At 48.0% G+C, this 17,293-nt stretch overlaps 1 protein-coding gene across 1 annotated transcript in view; it reads left to right on the top strand.

Moving 5' to 3' along the window:
* MORC3 (MORC family CW-type zinc finger 3) overlaps positions 1-17,293 on the top strand; it is a 684,179-nt gene that overhangs the window by 142,772 nt on the left and 524,114 nt on the right. The window lies entirely within an intron of this gene.

The following is a 17,293-nucleotide window of genomic DNA, read 5'->3' as shown; positions in this document are numbered from 1 at the left end:
TGCCCCCCGAGAACCTTGGCCCTTATAGCCTCTTGCTGTGCACCGGAAATTCAAGGGATTTTCAACAGCTCCATCAGGTCGGGCGTCATTCCTTACATTTGGAAGGAAGCATTTGTCCGCCCCATCCTTAAAAAACCAACGGCAGACCCTCTTGTCCTCAGTAATTACCGCCCCATATCACTACTTCCGGTGCTGGGTAAATTACTTGAATCTGCCATAAACAGGCAGTTGAGTAATTACTTGGAATCAAACAATGTGCTAGATCCCTCGCAATCAGGTTTTCGTCCAGGTTTCAGTACGGAAACTGCAATCCTGGCGGTAACCGATTCACTGAGGCAAGAATTGGACGCAGGAGGATCAGCTATTCTGGTCCTCTTGGATCTCTTCGCAGCATTCGACACGATCTCCCAGTCTAAGCTGTCGGAGAGACTGCAGGCCTGCGGCATCCAAGACCATGCCCTAAATTGGCTACAAAATTTCTTATCGGATAGAAAGCAAACAATCATGCTGGGTCCTTATCGCTCTGACAAATGCCACCTGGACAAGGGGGTCTCCCAGGGCTCCTGTCTCAGCCCCACTTTGTTTAATTTGTACATGTCCCCTTTAGCAAAGATTGCAGAATCATGCAGGTTTGAGACAATCTCATACGCGGACGACACCCAGCTTATTTTTAAAATTAACCCCAACGCAACCACAGAACACCTACGCTTCGCATCTGGAATGATCACCATCTCCAATTGGATGACTGACAACTATCTCCAATTGAACCCCAGTAAATCGGAAATCCTGCTAATTGGGAAGGCTCCTCTCTACTGGTCTGAGAAATGGTGGCCACCGGAGCTGGGCACCGCACCAGCGCCCAAGCAAGTAGTGAAAAATCTGGGCTTTAAAATCGACCAGACCCTTTCCATGAAAGATCATGTAGCTGCAATCTCTAGCTCCTGTTTTTTTTGCCTTAGACTACTACGGAAGATTCTCCCCTTTCTCCCCATCAAGCACCGTAGAACTCTAGTCCAGGCTATGGTGATCAGCAGCCTCGATTATGGTAATGCTCTGCTGGCGGAACTTGGCCCGACACTGTTAAAAAAAACTTCAGGTTATTCAAAACACCGCCGCTCGAATGATCCTAAATCTCCCCGCAGGTACGCCGTCAGCTCCGCTACTCTCAGACCTTCACTGGCTCACTATTTCGAAACGAGCACATTTCAAGACTTGCTGCCTCACGTATAAGGCCTTTAAACGGTAAAGGTCCCAAATATCTGGCAAATAAATTAACAAAAACTACCTCTACTCTTAACTTACGATCAAATGCGCTGGAGCTCCTGAAGACCCCCCTCATCCGTCTTACCCGCGCCGGCGGCAAGGCCTTCTCCTATCTTGCACCACGTTACTGGAACGCACTTTCCATACGCACCTGCCCTTCCTTCACCATTTTTAGGAAACAACTGAAAACCTTTCTGTTCTGATCGCTTAGAGTCCTTTACCTAAGTCGACGTGTCTTCCCTTTCTTCTCTTCCCTTCTCAGCAGATGACTAGGTATAGCGCCGAGATGCCCCAGGGTGAGTCGCGTGCTCTAGAAGTGCCCATAACATAACATAACATCGCAATGCGGCAAAAAGCGATTGTGGCAGGAGCATTGGAATATTTTTAAACGAGAATAAAAACCTGGGGAGTACCACCATCATGATAGCTATTCGTCCCAATAACGACAGTGGGAGCTTGATCCAGCGCTCAACATAGTCTTCTAGTTTGTGTATTGCTTTGCCGTAATTGTCCCTAAAGACTTGCGTTGGATTTGTGTGTATCTGTATCCCCAGGTATCGGACGGGATCTGTTGTCCAATGCAGGGAATTGGTGTCATAGCCGGGGTGAGTGGGAAAATTATGGACCTTTTCCAATTGACTCTGAGACCAGAGAGCCCCCCAAATCTCACTACTTCGCTTATTATGGGCGAGAGATTACTCTCTAGGCTGCGGACATATAGTAACATGTCATCAGCATATTTCAAAACTACGAGAGTGTATCCGGGAAAGCGCAGGCCTCTCTGCCTGTGGTACTCCCAGAGGGCGCACGCCAGTTGTTCTGCCACAAGAGCTTATAGCAAGGGTGACAAGGGGTACTCTTGCCTGGGCACCCTAGTGATCTCAATTGAGGGCGTCGCAGTATTTCCCACTCGGATCCGGCCCATTAGTTCCGCATACAAGACCTCGATCAGCCGCAGGAACACTTCTCCCACTCCAATTCAGCAGAAGACAACTCACATAAAAGCCCATTCAACGGAGTCAAACGCTTTTTCTGTGTCAAAAAATACAGCGACTGCCCTCACTTACGGGACTATACGCTGCATGGCACCAAACAATGTGCAGAGATTATACATTGTATAGAGGCCTGGCACAAATCCAGCTTGCTCCGGGTGCACCATTCCCGGTATTAGGGGAGCCAGCTTATTCGCCAAGACCTTGGCATGAAGTTTAGTGTCGACATTTAATAAAGATATAGGCCTGTACGAGGAGCAGTTATAGGGACTTTTGTCAGGTTTTAAGAGAGTAACTATCAAGGACTCGCACATCGGGGGGAGTCATCACACCAGCCTTTACCATTTCTTCGTAAAGTGTGACCAGATGCAGAATAAGGAGGTCTTGGTAGGCCTTATAGAATGCCACCATAAGGCCATCTGTGCCTTGCTGGTCAGCCTGCATGCTGGTAAGTGCAACGCTCATCTCCGCAGGGCACAGAGGAGACATCAGGTGCTCTCTATGCTCTACTGTAAGCCACGTCATAATTATGTGCTCTAGGTAATAATTAGTGGCAGCTTCATCTGGTTTAATGCACATGCAATATAATTTGGCATGATATCTTTGAAACCTGTCTGCGAAGCGGTCTGTGTCATACAGTAGTCGCCCTTCTTCGTCCTGAATGCCTATGATCACCTCGGTCTCCCTTCTGGGGCGCATCAGTGTTGCCAAAGTGGCCACCTGATGCTCCCCCTCACCATACATCCGAGCAACAGCATATTTGCCAAAATGCTTGACCTCGCTGTTGGCTGTTTCATGGTATTCCTCCATTTTAGTCTTGATTTCCACCAAAATACGGGAATCTCCCGCACTATGGTGCCTTGAATCCATATCGGCTATCTCCCTTTCTAGACGTGTCAGTCTACTCCTTAGCGATCTGAGGAGTCCCCCATGTTTAGAGATTGTGATACCTCTAATGTAAACTTTAAAAGTCTCCCATAATGTGGCAAAACTATCGACCAACCCCACTTTATCAATGAAGTACTCCCCTATGGCCTGTGCTATTTCAGTCCTGAAAACTGAGTCTAGCAGGGAATAAGGAGGGAATTGCCAGGTGAACGCAGTGGCTCTCGGACCCCTGAGTTCCAACTCCAACATCACAGGCGAATGGTCCGAGTAAGTGCTAGGGAGCGGCTCGCATTCGACTGCCCGGGATACTAGGCTCCTAGACACTATCCAGAAGAGTATATGGGTATGGATATCATGCACGGCGAAGTAGTGCATGTTTCCTGTACCATCCGGATAGTGAACCTCCATATGTGCGCCAACCCTGTGTGTTCCGCTGTTTATAAGTGCTTACCTACTTCCCGTGATCTGGAATAGTGTGGAGGAACACCACCTCTAGTCTCTAACAGCTATAGATCGGCATTGGACAACAATAGTAGATATAGTACCAGTCTCTAGAATGCGTCCTGACTACTGTCGGTCCAGGATCCCCGCAGTGGGAATCCCCCATTTCTGATTCTAAGAACTTCCAGAAGACCTTGTGTTTTAAGTGCATCATCCTACTATTCCTCTGTGCTACGCGTATCCTCGTTGTCCCCGGAGATGGCACGTTGAAATCTACGTCTACTCCCAGCCCCCTCCCTCCTGCTTGATAAAGTGGAGTACTTGCTTCAGCTCTGTAAAATAGTGCACTTTCCTCTCCGACATAACGCGCAGCTTGGCAAGGTGTAAAATACTGTATTCTAGCTGGACTTTGCGGAGTTTCCTGTTTGCAGGACAAATAGCCGTTGTGCCTCTTGGACTCGCTTCTTGAAATCAGGATATAAAGACAGTTCAGTACCTTTGTATCGCAGTGTCTTCAGGTGTTGTGCTTTACACAAAGCGCAGCATCCCGATCTCTATAATTTAAAAGCCTTGTGGTAATGGGGTAGAGACTCTCCCCCGGAACTGGCCTGAGCGCCAAGGAGCAGTGGGGGCGTTCCACCACAAAGATCTCCGAGAATGTCTCTTCCCATGTGGGTAATCCGGAGACGCTTCACGAATTGCTCCATATTATCAATATTAGTCTTCTACACCACACCCACATTCCTTATGTTATTTCTTCTGGATTGTGCTTCCAAATCTTCCACCTTCGCTTGTAGGGACTGGAGTATTTTGTCCATCTTCTTGTGTGCCGCCGACTCCACAGTTATCACGTTTTCGGCATCACACCATCTCCTCTCCACTGAGTCCAGCCTCTCTGTATGTTTGTCTAGTCTCTCCGTCATTCTATCCATTCTGAATGAGAGGGCCTCTATTTTCCCATCTATTTTCGCCAGTCTGACTTACATAGCAGCGAGGATCTGCTTCAGTTCTGTCTGTGTCTTTGTCCCATTGGTCTCTAAACCTGATTCCCTGGCATTCGTGTCCGCCTCTTGCGGCTCTGGTGTATTACGCGATTCTAAGTGGAGCTTGAGCTGGGTCTTATCAGTCTTGCCCATAGCGTGCCCGAGCTATCTGGCGTTCTTGTTATGGTTAGAACCGCGCACCACAGTCGTCCCCAATGACTGGTGAAATAGTAGGCAACAATGGGATCCACTGAGGCCTTTATTGCAGATTAGTTTATGGCAGCTGCATTTTCCCAGGCACAGCCACAGTGGGGCACGGCACTCGCGAGCAGCCGCAGGCTACTGGCACATCAATTTACCACCGTCGCCAGTCTGCCAACCACGCCTCTCTGCCTACATAAGGCAGGACTCTCTGTTTGGTATCTGGCGGGGCAGTGTTCTTAGTGGTATGAACAGTACAGTATGCCTAGGCTGTCCGAATTCGGTTAAAACCGACTCTGCCCGACAGTACCCTACCGGATGAAAATCAGCTGACCCGGTTGAAACAGAGTGTCACTGATTTTCATTGCGGTTGTACTACTTGTCTACTTGATGGAGCCAAAGCACTGCAGATCAAACTGCAATTTAGACCCGAGAAGGGAGCAGCTCCGAATGTGCGTCACGGACCCCCATTAAATTCAGGGGAGACACATTGGTTGGCACGGTTGGTGGGTGTGGCAAGGTGCCATTGAAAATACTGTCCGGAATTTGTCTAGCCCCACACACATCACCACACTTCAGGCAACCGAGACGACGACCGCCAGTGTTTCGAGGCCTATTTTAATTTGAGCCATCCAAGGTAAATGTTGGGAGTGTTGTGCAGTTCTGTAAAGCGCTTGCCATCTGTAATGTATGTGGTGCTGTTGTTCTTACATCCCTTCGTAGAGCCTCTGCAATGTTTTAAGTAGGCAGGAAATTATTGGGCGACTGGGGGGGTGAGCACCGGGGAAAGCGGCGGCACGCGCAAGTGTTTTGCGTACTTTTTAAAATGTCCTTGAAACTCTTAATGCGGCCCGTGAGCAAGGCCCCCTGCCTGGCTAACGTGGGGGAGAGAAGCTGTTGTGGTCTGCCGTTTGTCTGCCTGCAGCCGCACCCGGTTATTTCCCAGGTCTTTAAAATGACCATGCACGTAACGAGGCATTGTTATTGCACCCCTTCGTGGAGCCCCTGCAATGTTTTAAGTAGGCAGGAAATTCATACATTATTAGGTGACTAGGGGTGGGCACCGGGGAAAGCGGCGGCATGGGGGAGAGAAGCTGTTGTGGTTTTTAAAATGACCATGCAGTGTGTGAAATTAGAGGGAAAGGAAGAGAAGGGAGAGGCGATGCATCACAGCGAAAGGGGAAGAGGAGACATAGGAGAGGGAAAGGGAATGGAAAAGAGGCCCTGCAATGTTTTAAGTAGGCAGGAAATTCATAACTTATTGGGCGACTGTGCATGGGCACCGGGGAAAGGGGCGGTATGTTCAAGTGTTTTGCGTACTTTTTAAAATGTTCTTGAAACTCTTCAAGCGGCCCGTGAGCCAGGGCCCCCTGCCTGGCTAACGTGGGGGAGAGAAGCTGTTGTGGTCTGCCGTTTGTCTGCCTGCGGCCGCACCCAGTTAGATCACAGGTCTTTAAAATGACCATGCACGTAACAAGGCTTTGTTGTTGGATGGCGTGTTCCGAGGTTACTAGGGTAGGAAGAAGTTGGACTTCTGTGAAGAATACTGAGCTGACAGAATTACCTTCTTAATACAATGTTTTACTTTTTTTTTTTAATTAACCTTATCCATGTTCTGGTGCCTCTATATGCGTGTCTTTGGCTCCACCAATGGTAGAGGGAACTATTTGTTGGAAAAGTAGGTGTCCTTTTAGAGGGACGCTAAGAAACACCAGACGTAAAAAGTGTGATAAAGATGTCACAGGATGTAAGACAGAGTGCTAAAACAGGGCTTGGCGGATGCAGCATCGCTTTGAGTGTTTCCCAGATGTCTGCGATATTTGGACCCTTATAACAATAAATTGAGAGTTTCGCCCTAGGGTCTGTACTGAGCAAAATGAGCAGTTTTAAGTGAAGTTCAAACCCTTTAGTCCATTGTGCACGTAAATTACAGAAAAGGTGAGTACTCAGTAGATTGTTCGAATTGTATCCTACATTAGTATTGTGCAGCCTCGTGGTGGAGAGGAGCTGTTGTGGTCTGCCGTTTGTCTGTCTGCGGCCGCACCCGGTTAATCCACAGGTGTTTAAAATGACCATGCACGTAACGAGGCTTTGTTGTTGTTGCACCCCATCGTGGAGCCCCTGAAATGTTTTAAGTAGGCAGGAAATTCATAATTTATTGGGCAACTGGGGGGGTGGGCACCGGGGAAAGCCGCAGCACGCGTAAGTGTTTTGCGTACTTTTTAAAATGTCCTTTAAACTCTTAATGCGGCCCGTGAGCAAGGGCCCCCTGCCTGGCTAACATGGGGGAGAGAAGCTCAGTCCATCAGCAGGGTGGTGTATTACAGGGCTCCGGCCAAATGGCTGCCCTGTGCCGCACTAACAGAGTAATTGCAAATGCAGAGTCTGCAATGAAGCTGATCAGCATGCAGGATGGAAAGATAATGGGAAGTGGGATGCAGAAGAGCAATAAGCAGCATAACCATCAAGACCAAAACAGTGGCATTGTTTTGGCTAATTGGCAAGATTTCAACTTCACAAACTCTAGCACTTAAAGCATAGACTCTCCCATAAACCTTGAAAATAACAGCAGGAGAGGATGTAGTCTAATGGTTAGGGCAGTCGACCTCACATCTAGTGGGGTTCGAGTATCGGCAATGACGCTCAACATCCTGTGATTCTGGGCAAATCACCTAATCTACCTGTCACTAACAAAAATGAATGTGCCCTTGTGTAATGCAACAGGTGCTCATGTGAAGCGCTTCAATACCTTCAGGTCAAGTTAGCACCATATAAATCTCTGAGGGGAAAAAAACAGCAGTGAAAACCAGCCTAGCTTTACTCAGAGCCGTGCCATCATGCTCACTTTTTTCAAATTGCAAAACATTGATTCTAAAATGAACTATGAGAACTGCAACACAAGTGCGCTCTTCCCTGTTTGCACAGCAGTCACCTGACCATGAAAATGTTGTCGTTCTCATTATTTCCTCAACAGTACGCAACCGGTTTCTAAGTGTTTTTTTTGTATTGATCTAGTTTGCGCAGAACAACATGCCCCGCAGAATAAAGACGGCAGAAGATTATGTGCTAGAAAACCAAGATTTCATGGTTGAAGTGCGTGGGCAAAAGATGTTAATCTGCAGGTTTTGCAGAGTGACTGTCCCAGTAGTAACTGGGAAGACTGCAAGCCGAATTGCTGAACATCTTGTCACCAAGACCCATATGAAATTGAAAGAGCCACCTAATAGCGACAGCCTATGCCAGATATCTCTTGCTGAGACAATGACACGCTTCAAAAGAAAACGTGAGGAAGAAAAGGATGTGGCACATGAATTTGTACGGGCCCTAGTGCAATCTGGAACCAGCTTACACCAAGCCGATGAACCAATTGGGAATCTGTTCCGCAAGCGTGCACCAGCATGCAAAACATTACCAAAAGCAACACAGATGTATGAGAAATACCTACCAGAGGTGTTCCTTGCAGACATTGAACATATTTCAGAGTTACTCCTAGGTGACAGTGGCAGTGCTAATCACATTTTGTGATGCAAAAAATGGATGGTACAGACGTACCATCATGGCAGATCTAGATATACTGGAAACATGCAATGCAGTGTCACTTGGAATGCTGCTGCAGAGAGTTATTACCAAGTTCAACAAAGATTGGAGTGATATTGTTTGTATTTGCAGCGATTTAAAAAAAAAAAAAAAAAAAAATAAGTTATGTGATGACCTGTCAAAAGCAATACCTGAGCTGGTGTTTCCCTGTGAGAGATCCTTGCCACTTGCTAGATGGTATGCCGAAGGCATCATTACAATCTTCTGAGCTAATGAAGAATGCTATTTATTTTGTAGTTCATTCAGGCGCACTGTTTCGTTATGTGCGGCAACTCAAACGTAAATATTTCTCATTTTGTGTTTTGTGTGGCAGCAAAGAAAGAGTCATCCCAACTGTGTCATTTAGTCGGTGGTTCTCAGTCCTAGAGGCTGTGAATGCAATATTATCTATGTGGCGACCGTTTACTGAATTGTTGCTTGGTGATGATGCAAAAGGCAAGAAATGTGAGGATTTTCGGGTGCATATTGATAGTGATGTCACAAAAAGTACACTGTAGTGCATCCTTAGATTTTTACAGGAAAACATGACTGCTGTAGTGGACATAATAAAAAAAACTAGAGTCAGAAAACACCCTTATCCACCAAGTGTTCAGCATAATTTGTGTTGATGTCAAACATCTCCCCGAGAGTAGGCTCGGCGACACTTTTAGTGACTTTGGCACTGCAACATGTTCCCTGTTAGAATGCTTGCCACTTGGTAAGCAAAGAAGTGTTTGAGGACCAATTCAGGAAATTTTATTTTACCATGCATGAGAAATAGCTAGCTATGATGCATAGAAATGTCCCTTCACCAACCATGGCGTTTGAAGCCAATGAAGCCTCACTGTGGTACTCTGCACAAGTGTTAGATCCCTTCCGTAAAGGGGAATTTTCTCTGGACTTTGAAAAATACAGCTTCATTTTTGACCGCTTTAATACGTCTGAGGCCATATGCACCAAGTTCAATACATATGTCGCAGAACCTGGCCCAGAGAATGTCAACCTTGAGGTGCGCCAGTATTGCCATGGAAAGCTACGTCAGTGGCCAGAGTTGGCAAATTGTGTACTGGCTGTTTTGGCGTTGTCAGTCTCAAGTGCCAATGTCGAGAGGGCCTTTTCCCAAATAAAAGTGTACATGGGAAGGAAAGAGTGCGCGAATGACCAAAGAATCACTGAAGAAATATTGTATGGTGTACTACAATAAATTTGACTTGTAAACATTTATTTGGACTTCATATGCACTGTACGTACACTGTCTATATACCATGCATCATTGAAGAAAGCCAGCAATAGTAAAAGCAAAGCGTTCCATAAACACTGGTAAAACACCGTTTCAGTTGTTTTTTATGGCTCGAAAATGAGTAGCTACTGAAAAGCACTGTTTTTTCAGGTATTGAAATCACTGGAAAACACTGACCAAACACCACCAGAATTTACCAAAAATAGAAACTGAAAACAGGAAAGCCTAATTATGCCGTAGTCTCCCCTGACCATTACTGTTTGAGGATAGTGCCAGTAGAAAGCTCTAAGGTTTCTGCTACTGTCTGATGTATTACTACAGAGTTCCCCATAGTCATGACACATTGAGGAGTGGTGCCATCAAGGAGCTACTGGGCACTGGCACGCCGATGCACAATCTTCGCCAGGCAGCTGGCCCCCTCCCCACTGTCACTGCGGGGCAGCCCCCTCCTGCTCTGTGAATACAATGCGGCGGTGGGCTCACCCCTGTATACAACACTCTGGGTACTCGCTGTATGTCCTCTCTGCTATGGGCGCGTCAATAGCTCCACAGCAGCTACGACGCCAACCACAGGGGCTATGTCATTGGGAAGTGCCGAGGTTGCCCTGCTGTCACAGCACTCCCCACAACGCCCAAACCGCCTGCCACACCAAAGCTGCACGTACGGGGCTTCCCAGGCCCCGTCGCAGGCCCCACTTCGGCCTGTTCTGTGGTGGATGCTGCGAACCGCACCCGTTCCCTTCTACCGCAGGCTGCCTCGATGTCTCTGCCTTTTGCTGCCTTCTGCCCAGTGGCGTCACTAGGGGGACGCGTGGGGTGCGGACCGCACCGGGTGACACCATCACATGGGGTGGCACCGTGACACCAAAATGCAAAATCCCCGCCCCGCCCGTGGACCAACCTGCATGGGGGAGCCCTGCGCCCGGAGCTAAGGCAGGGACGCAGGTAGGGAGTACGGAGGCAGGGTACAGGGGGGTGTGGAGGTCAGGGCACAAGGTAGTGCGAAGGTAGGGGCACAGGGGAGACAAAGGTGTAGGGGTACAGGGGACTGCGGCGGTAGGGGCAGAGCGAAGTGTGGAGGTACGGGGCTGAGGGGCGTACGGAGGTACGGGGCACGGAGGAGTACAGAGGTAGGGCGAGTGTTGAGGTACGGGCAGCGCAATCAAAACTTAGAGGGTGTCTGACTTGGTTGTACAGTGGGTGCACAGCCACAGTCGAACGAGACAGCAGACCCTCCTGGACATGTAGACGGGGGTCGGTGGTGTACAGGGACATGTGGGCGTCTCCGAAGCCCAGTTCGCACCAAAACCGAAAGCCAGTTAACCACAAGCACTGCCAGGCCCTTATTAGCCCCGGAGAAGGACGCTTCACTAGCGTTTCACAAGAGTTGGCCTCACTTAAGACTGATTCTCTCCAACCTTTTAGAGGCAGTGGCCCGACGTGACCTCACGTACGCTGTTATGATGGGAGCCATTAAGAGACAAGAGTATGACTTGACCGCGTGAGCAAAGGAAAGAATCAGCAGGTGCCTGGGAGAGACAAGCATCCTTTAAGCCTCTCTGTTCGCTTACACAACTTCAAAGTGAATGAGCTCTGGGCCCCTTCTGTTCTTCCAAAGACTGTCCTTGTTGCTATGGTTCTGTGTTGAAGGTCTCCACAAGGCAGCAGGGGGCGTGGTCTGCATCGGCAGTGACGTGTACCTGAAAGTGGTCCATGCTAGTCTCGGTGCCGTGTTGTTTGTGGGCAGGGCTGCCTGGAATAGGGTGGGTTCAACTCTCTCGCTCCCGCCCCCGCTTCTGGTACTGGTGAAACACCTCTAGAGCAGCGTTGGCGGACGAGGCACCGCTGCTGGAGTGGGCCGAGCCGCCCGCCGTGAGGGCCTCTGTCCCACTACCTCGCCGGCCTGGGGACGCAGGAGCAGTCCCTGCCGTGCTCTCCGCCGAGCACCATCAGATCGTGGCCATGTTTGTTTTGACGTTCGACCCCCGGACAGGTAAGAGGAGATTGGAACACGGGGGAAATCCACTACTGAAGAGGGATCATGGGTTCATCACGAGAATGGGTATGGTGGTAGGATCCGGTAGATGAGTGCACTTGGAATCCCCGGGTCAGGTGGAGGAGTGGGGAGAGCAGAAGAAATGCAATGGGGATGTAGACAGTGGCGTCACTAGGTGGGTGCGGGGGGTACGGACCGCATGGGTGACACCAACCCTAGTGACGCCGCTGCTTCTGCCTCGCCCTTGGTTTGCTGCAACAGGTTCCGCTCGCAGCGCATCGCCATGACCCCACCACTAGACCCGGTCTGTGCTGTCGGTCTCTCTGAGGGCCCGCCAAGCTCTTCCAGATCTTGCCTTCGTCTTCGTGTTTTTTGTGGGTTTTTTGCATGGTGCGCCAGGATCATTGTGGATAATTAGCCGAGTTGTCGGAGCTTCACTGAAATGCAGCTATCTTGGAGACAGGCAAGCCCCTAACTTCCCCCAAGATAGTTATTAAAAATGTTCTTGATGTAACAGATCACAGTCTCACCTTTGCTGATTTCTGCTCCTCTAGCATGAGGGCCTGCAGAAGTGTTAATTAAGCTGAACACCCCAGCTACACCTCTCCTCTGCTGATTCTGAGGTTTAGTATTTACCCAAAGCTTCTGTTTGTAGGAAGCCGGGGGCCTCTGTTTTTAAATGCAGAACTTGTTATGGTACAGCTCAATTCTTTACCAGGGTTACTGCTGCTACACTACTCTCCATCATCATGCCAACAGACTAAAATTCAGACTGGCATTATTAGGTCTCACCTATGCAGTGCATGTGCCGTCTCTTCGAGACATGCTGTATCTAGAACATGCATGGGAGTGACCCGATTATCGCCACAGGACCTGGGTACAATGTAATATGAAAAAGTTTTAGAAAAAACGAGTAATGAGGGAAACGTTATCACATGGGCGTTGCCAGAACGGTCAACCACTGGTAATCAGTACTGTTCAACTGTAAATGCACACCCTGAAAGACAATTCCTCAAGATGCACAATGTGTATATACAAACTGCACCCACACGTTTTTTAGTAAATTCATTTTTAGATATATTTCTCAAAGTAGAATGCAAACATAAGTCAACCGGTAAAGATATTACCACACAGAAGCAATAAAAGGTTGCTCGAAAGAAGGGGAAGGAGGTGTTCGTGCTAGAGAGAAGAGTGAAAATCACAGGATTTGAAGTTACACGCTGTTCCTTATTCCAAAACGATGTTGGTTTGAGAAAAATCAGTACACTATAGCCTGTCCACGACATTTATTCAACATATTTTTGCATTATTCTGTAAGTGTATGCATACAACATCCAATGGTGGGGAACTAAAGATATGGTACAGGCCGTTGCTGAGAGGAAAGCGTCGACGTTTTGACCTGACTTATGCGTAGAGGGTGACTTGTAACCCTCCAGAAGACCCGCAAGCGGAGGTTACAAGTCACCATCTACGCTTAAGTCTGTTCGAAACGTTCCAATAATTATAGCTATTCAATCCCTGGCGGCACAGCCCCATGGATAATCTACTGCATTGCTAAACACTTATAAGGTCTCAAAGGCGACTGCACTCCAAACCAAAACACATATGTAAAAGACATTGTCATTACAATGCTATTAGCTCTAACTCTCAAAAATTCAATCAATTGCATTACAAATGCTTGTTAATTTAACACTTTCAAGTTATGCTTTCCAACACTTTCATCTCTATAAGGGTAGCAAGCATTGACGTCTTCAGTTCCTTAGCAGTCTTGCTTTAAAAAGGGTCAGGTCACGAAGCAGGGTTGTCAGCAGCATCAATCTAGTTTCTGATAATGGAGCAATCTGGCAGCACTTCGCCAGCCCCACTGGAAATACAGGGGGCTGCAGATAAAGCAGCACGAGACTGAGCCTTAGCAGCACTGCCCAGCAGAAGAGGGCTTTATCTTTTAAAAGACAGCGGCAGGTGGCACAGACACAGTAGGCAGAGGTCAGGTAGGTGCTGCTAAGCTGAAGGAAGTAGCCTTACCTCGTAAGCCCAATGGGCTACTAAAGAGCTTTTCCCTCCCCTCTGTACCGTGACAGTAAATTGCATTAAACTCCAGAAACAATACCTTCCCAGGAGGGTTCCCCCCGCTGGCAGGTGTTCCGGGGTTACACCTACTTATACTCAAAACCCCTACTAAGCTTAAGCATTTCTGTGGTATGCACTCTGACTGCAATCTTCACTGGATGTTTTTTGCAATCCTTCCATTATCTAGAACATTGGCAGTCCCTACACTCTTAAAGATGACATGTACCCCCTGACAAAATATGTGTTGTGTTTCTCACTATCTTCCCACTAACATTTATGATAGATATTTCTAATTGCATGTCCCTCACCTTTTGAATATCCCCAGGCACCAGACTGGATGCGGAAGCTTTAAAGAGCATTGCTCCTGCGCACCAGTAGGTAGCGTCGTGCGGGTCCCCATCAACTTAATTCCTCCCCAAAGTGACTAATGGAGCAACATATTACCGCCACCTGTGCTCCTTTCTTTTCCGCGCTTTCGTAAGCAGACCTGGAGCTTTGTTCCCACTTCTCTTATGTTGGCGCTTGTTTTTATTAAAAAAAAATGTTCATGCTGAAACTACCAGTGTCGCAAAGGAACTATGTTCCTCAGGGTTTAAACCTTGCTGGTACTGTCAAAAACCATCTGTGACTGACCCACACAAGTTATACCTCTGGTATTGGGTTTCGGGCACCTCTCTGGCTCTTGCAAGGTGTCATGAACCCAAAGATGATCCGGTATTGTAAAGCAAAGCTGTATAATGCAGAAACTGTTCAAGTCCTACTCGAAGTTGAGGGTGCAGACCCATTACCACAGAAGGTCCTCTTTCCTGTCAGTCTTTAGGTAAGTTGGAAGTCAAAGTGAAAACATAAGGCCATGTGAGACTCGTTCCCTTCTTGCCACTCTCCATCAGAGAAGCCGTAATTGCCAAACTGTCTCTCTCATAAATGCTGATTCCACAGTTAATCCTGAATTCCATAGACCACTGACGATGTTGAAGCAGATTGAGGCTTTTATATAAGCTATGTTGTGAATCTTTAACACTCTGCTGGCTTCCTCTGGCCTGTGTTTAGGCAGAAGGATCTGCAGAGGCCACAATTCTGGTTCCTACGGCTGATCAGTCCTCAGTGCTATCTGTGCCTCCTGAACCTGTCTTGGGATCTGCACTGGCTTCAGCGCAGACTTCCTCTCCAGTGCCAAAATATATGCTGGTTCCTCCAACATTGTTGCTGGACTCCTGCCAGCTGGGGAAAACACCCTGAGCAGGTTTTGTTTCTGATGTTTAAAGTAATTCACAGTCACAGTAGAGAAGGAGGGATAGCTCTTTAGTAGGCCATTGGGCTTATGAGGTAAGGCTACTTTCTTCATATTAGCAGCGTTTTGTCTGTCTACTGTGTTTGTGTCACCTGCTGCTGTCTTCTAAAAGAGGAGGCTCTCTTCTGCCTACCAGTGCTGCTTCTTCTGCAGATCCCTGTATTGCCAGTGGTGCTGGTGAAGTACTGTCAGATTTACCCATTAACAGAATCTGAATTAATGTTGCTGACCTCCCTGCTTTATGACCTAGCCCTTTTTCAAGCAAGACTACTAAGAAACTGAAGGCTTCAATGCTTGGTACCCTTATAGAGAAGAAAGCTTAGCAATGCATGACTTGAAAGTGTTAACTTAACAGCTATTCAATGGAAAAAAAGACTAGTCTCACTTTTCTGTGGTATGTATTCTATCAAACTGCAATCTTCATTGGATGTCGTATTCCAAGCCAAACTAGTCTTGGGTGAGGTTGTGTCCTGAATTCACACAAACTCAACAGTCGGTCCTTCTCTGTTTAATTTCAGACAAGACACTACCTGTAAAACAGAGCTGCCCCCGTTGCTCCACCACCTTTTTGAATCAGACTTGGATCAAAGTTGGCCGGTTTTCGAAGATGTCCTTGGGGACGATTTACCACTGCATTATGATTCTGGCAATCTATGCATGGATTCACAGAGAACCAGTGGTTTGGAAATGTTCCCTGACACTGGGTTGGTTCACCCCAAGCCCATGTGGGAACTTACAACAGAAGACACTGCTTTTTGTGTTGTGGTGATAAGACCTGCAGCAGAGGTGTTGTGCTTGCAGCTTCTTTCTGCGGAAGTTAAAACAAATGTATTTACAGAGGTTTTGCAGCCTGGACAGACCTCCTCTGAACCTTTTCTAACATTCAATAAGTTCATTGGCAACATGTTAATCTGGCATCTAGCGCTTGTTATTGCATATCTATGAACATTCAAGTAGACAAACTCCACTGACTGATGTCTGGCGACCCTCATTTTTTGATGCAACATACTATGCCAGAAAGTCAGGTGGTACAAGTTTCTACTACTAGACTTCCACAAATGAATTTTCCTAGACCTCCAAGACCCTCCCCGCCCACACACTCTCTTCCAGACAGAGTTGAAGAGAATTGAGGTATCCGGCCAGCCTAGCCCCAAGGTTGATCAGTGCAAGTTACCTGCTTGAACGACATTCACACTCTCTTGGGATATGGTCAATGAGATCTTGCTGGCAGTCTGAGAAAAGTCTGGCCTCTCTCTCTGAAACCATCAACGGTCAGGATGCGGCCAAATGTGTAGTTAGATTTAGCCAAGCAGTTGGTATAGTATTTATTGTCACACAGAGATGACATCTGCATGGTTTTCGTGTGATGTGCAGTCAACCCTAATGGCTGTGCCTTTTGACAGATATCACCTATTTGATGAAGCGTCTTGTTCTGCTCTCGAACGATTCCAAGACAGACAGGCCACAGTGCATTCCTGGGACCCTTCACCCCCTGCCAGACAGTTTACTCCGCACTTTCGTCCACTTTAAGGGGTTCTCCATAGGTTTGTCATACAGGCTGTGTCAAACCCACCACACTGCAGCAGGCACCCTAGTCATTTCGGTATCTGGGACTAGACTCAAGCAGGCACTGCATAGGCCATCAGGGGCAGCAACCTTCTCAGTTTCCTAATCCTGCGGCATCAGCCTCAAAACTGCTTTAGTTTGTTCTTAAGGTCCGACCTTTCCTCCAAGGGTGCCGAAAAATCTATTAATCAATCAGGGATTTGTAGAGCCCACTACTCACACGTGAGGGTCTCAAGGCGCTAGGGGGGCAAGGGGGTTCGGCAGCTCCGGGCGTCCGAAAGCCAGGTCTAGGGGCTCTACCTGATTCCAGACATTTGAAAAGACAGGTCTTGAGGCTCTTCCTGAATGCTTGCATGATGCTGAGGGGGAGTTTGTTCCAGGTCTTGGCCGCGATGGACCTGCCTCCCGTTCTGGCTCTGTGGATGCGGGGGATTTCAGCCAAGGTCAGCGGATTGGAGGTCTCTCTTGGGAGCGTAGAAGTAGATTCTTTCATTGAGGTATTGGGGTCCAGTGTTGTGGAGGGCTTTGTAGGCGTGTGTGAGCAGTTTGAAGGTCACTCTTCTTTCGACAGGGAGCCAGTGGAGGTCTCATAGGCGCTGGGTGATATGATCTTGTCGTGGGATGCTGCGGACGAATCTGGCTGCAGTGTTCTGGGCGGTCTGGAGGTTCGAGGCATGTGGGCTGCTGAATTCATATCTGTGCATAGATCGCCGCCTAGTGTTGGGTCCGGATGTTTGCACGTTGTTGTCCTGGAAGAGTCTTCGAAGTATCCTGAGATAGGTGACT

The sequence above is a fragment of the Triturus cristatus genome, chromosome 8, assembly GCF_964204655.1.
Source record: "Triturus cristatus chromosome 8, aTriCri1.1, whole genome shotgun sequence".
Taxonomy (NCBI): domain Eukaryota; kingdom Metazoa; phylum Chordata; class Amphibia; order Caudata; family Salamandridae; genus Triturus; species Triturus cristatus.
This window is presented reverse-complemented; position numbering and strand designations above follow the sequence as displayed.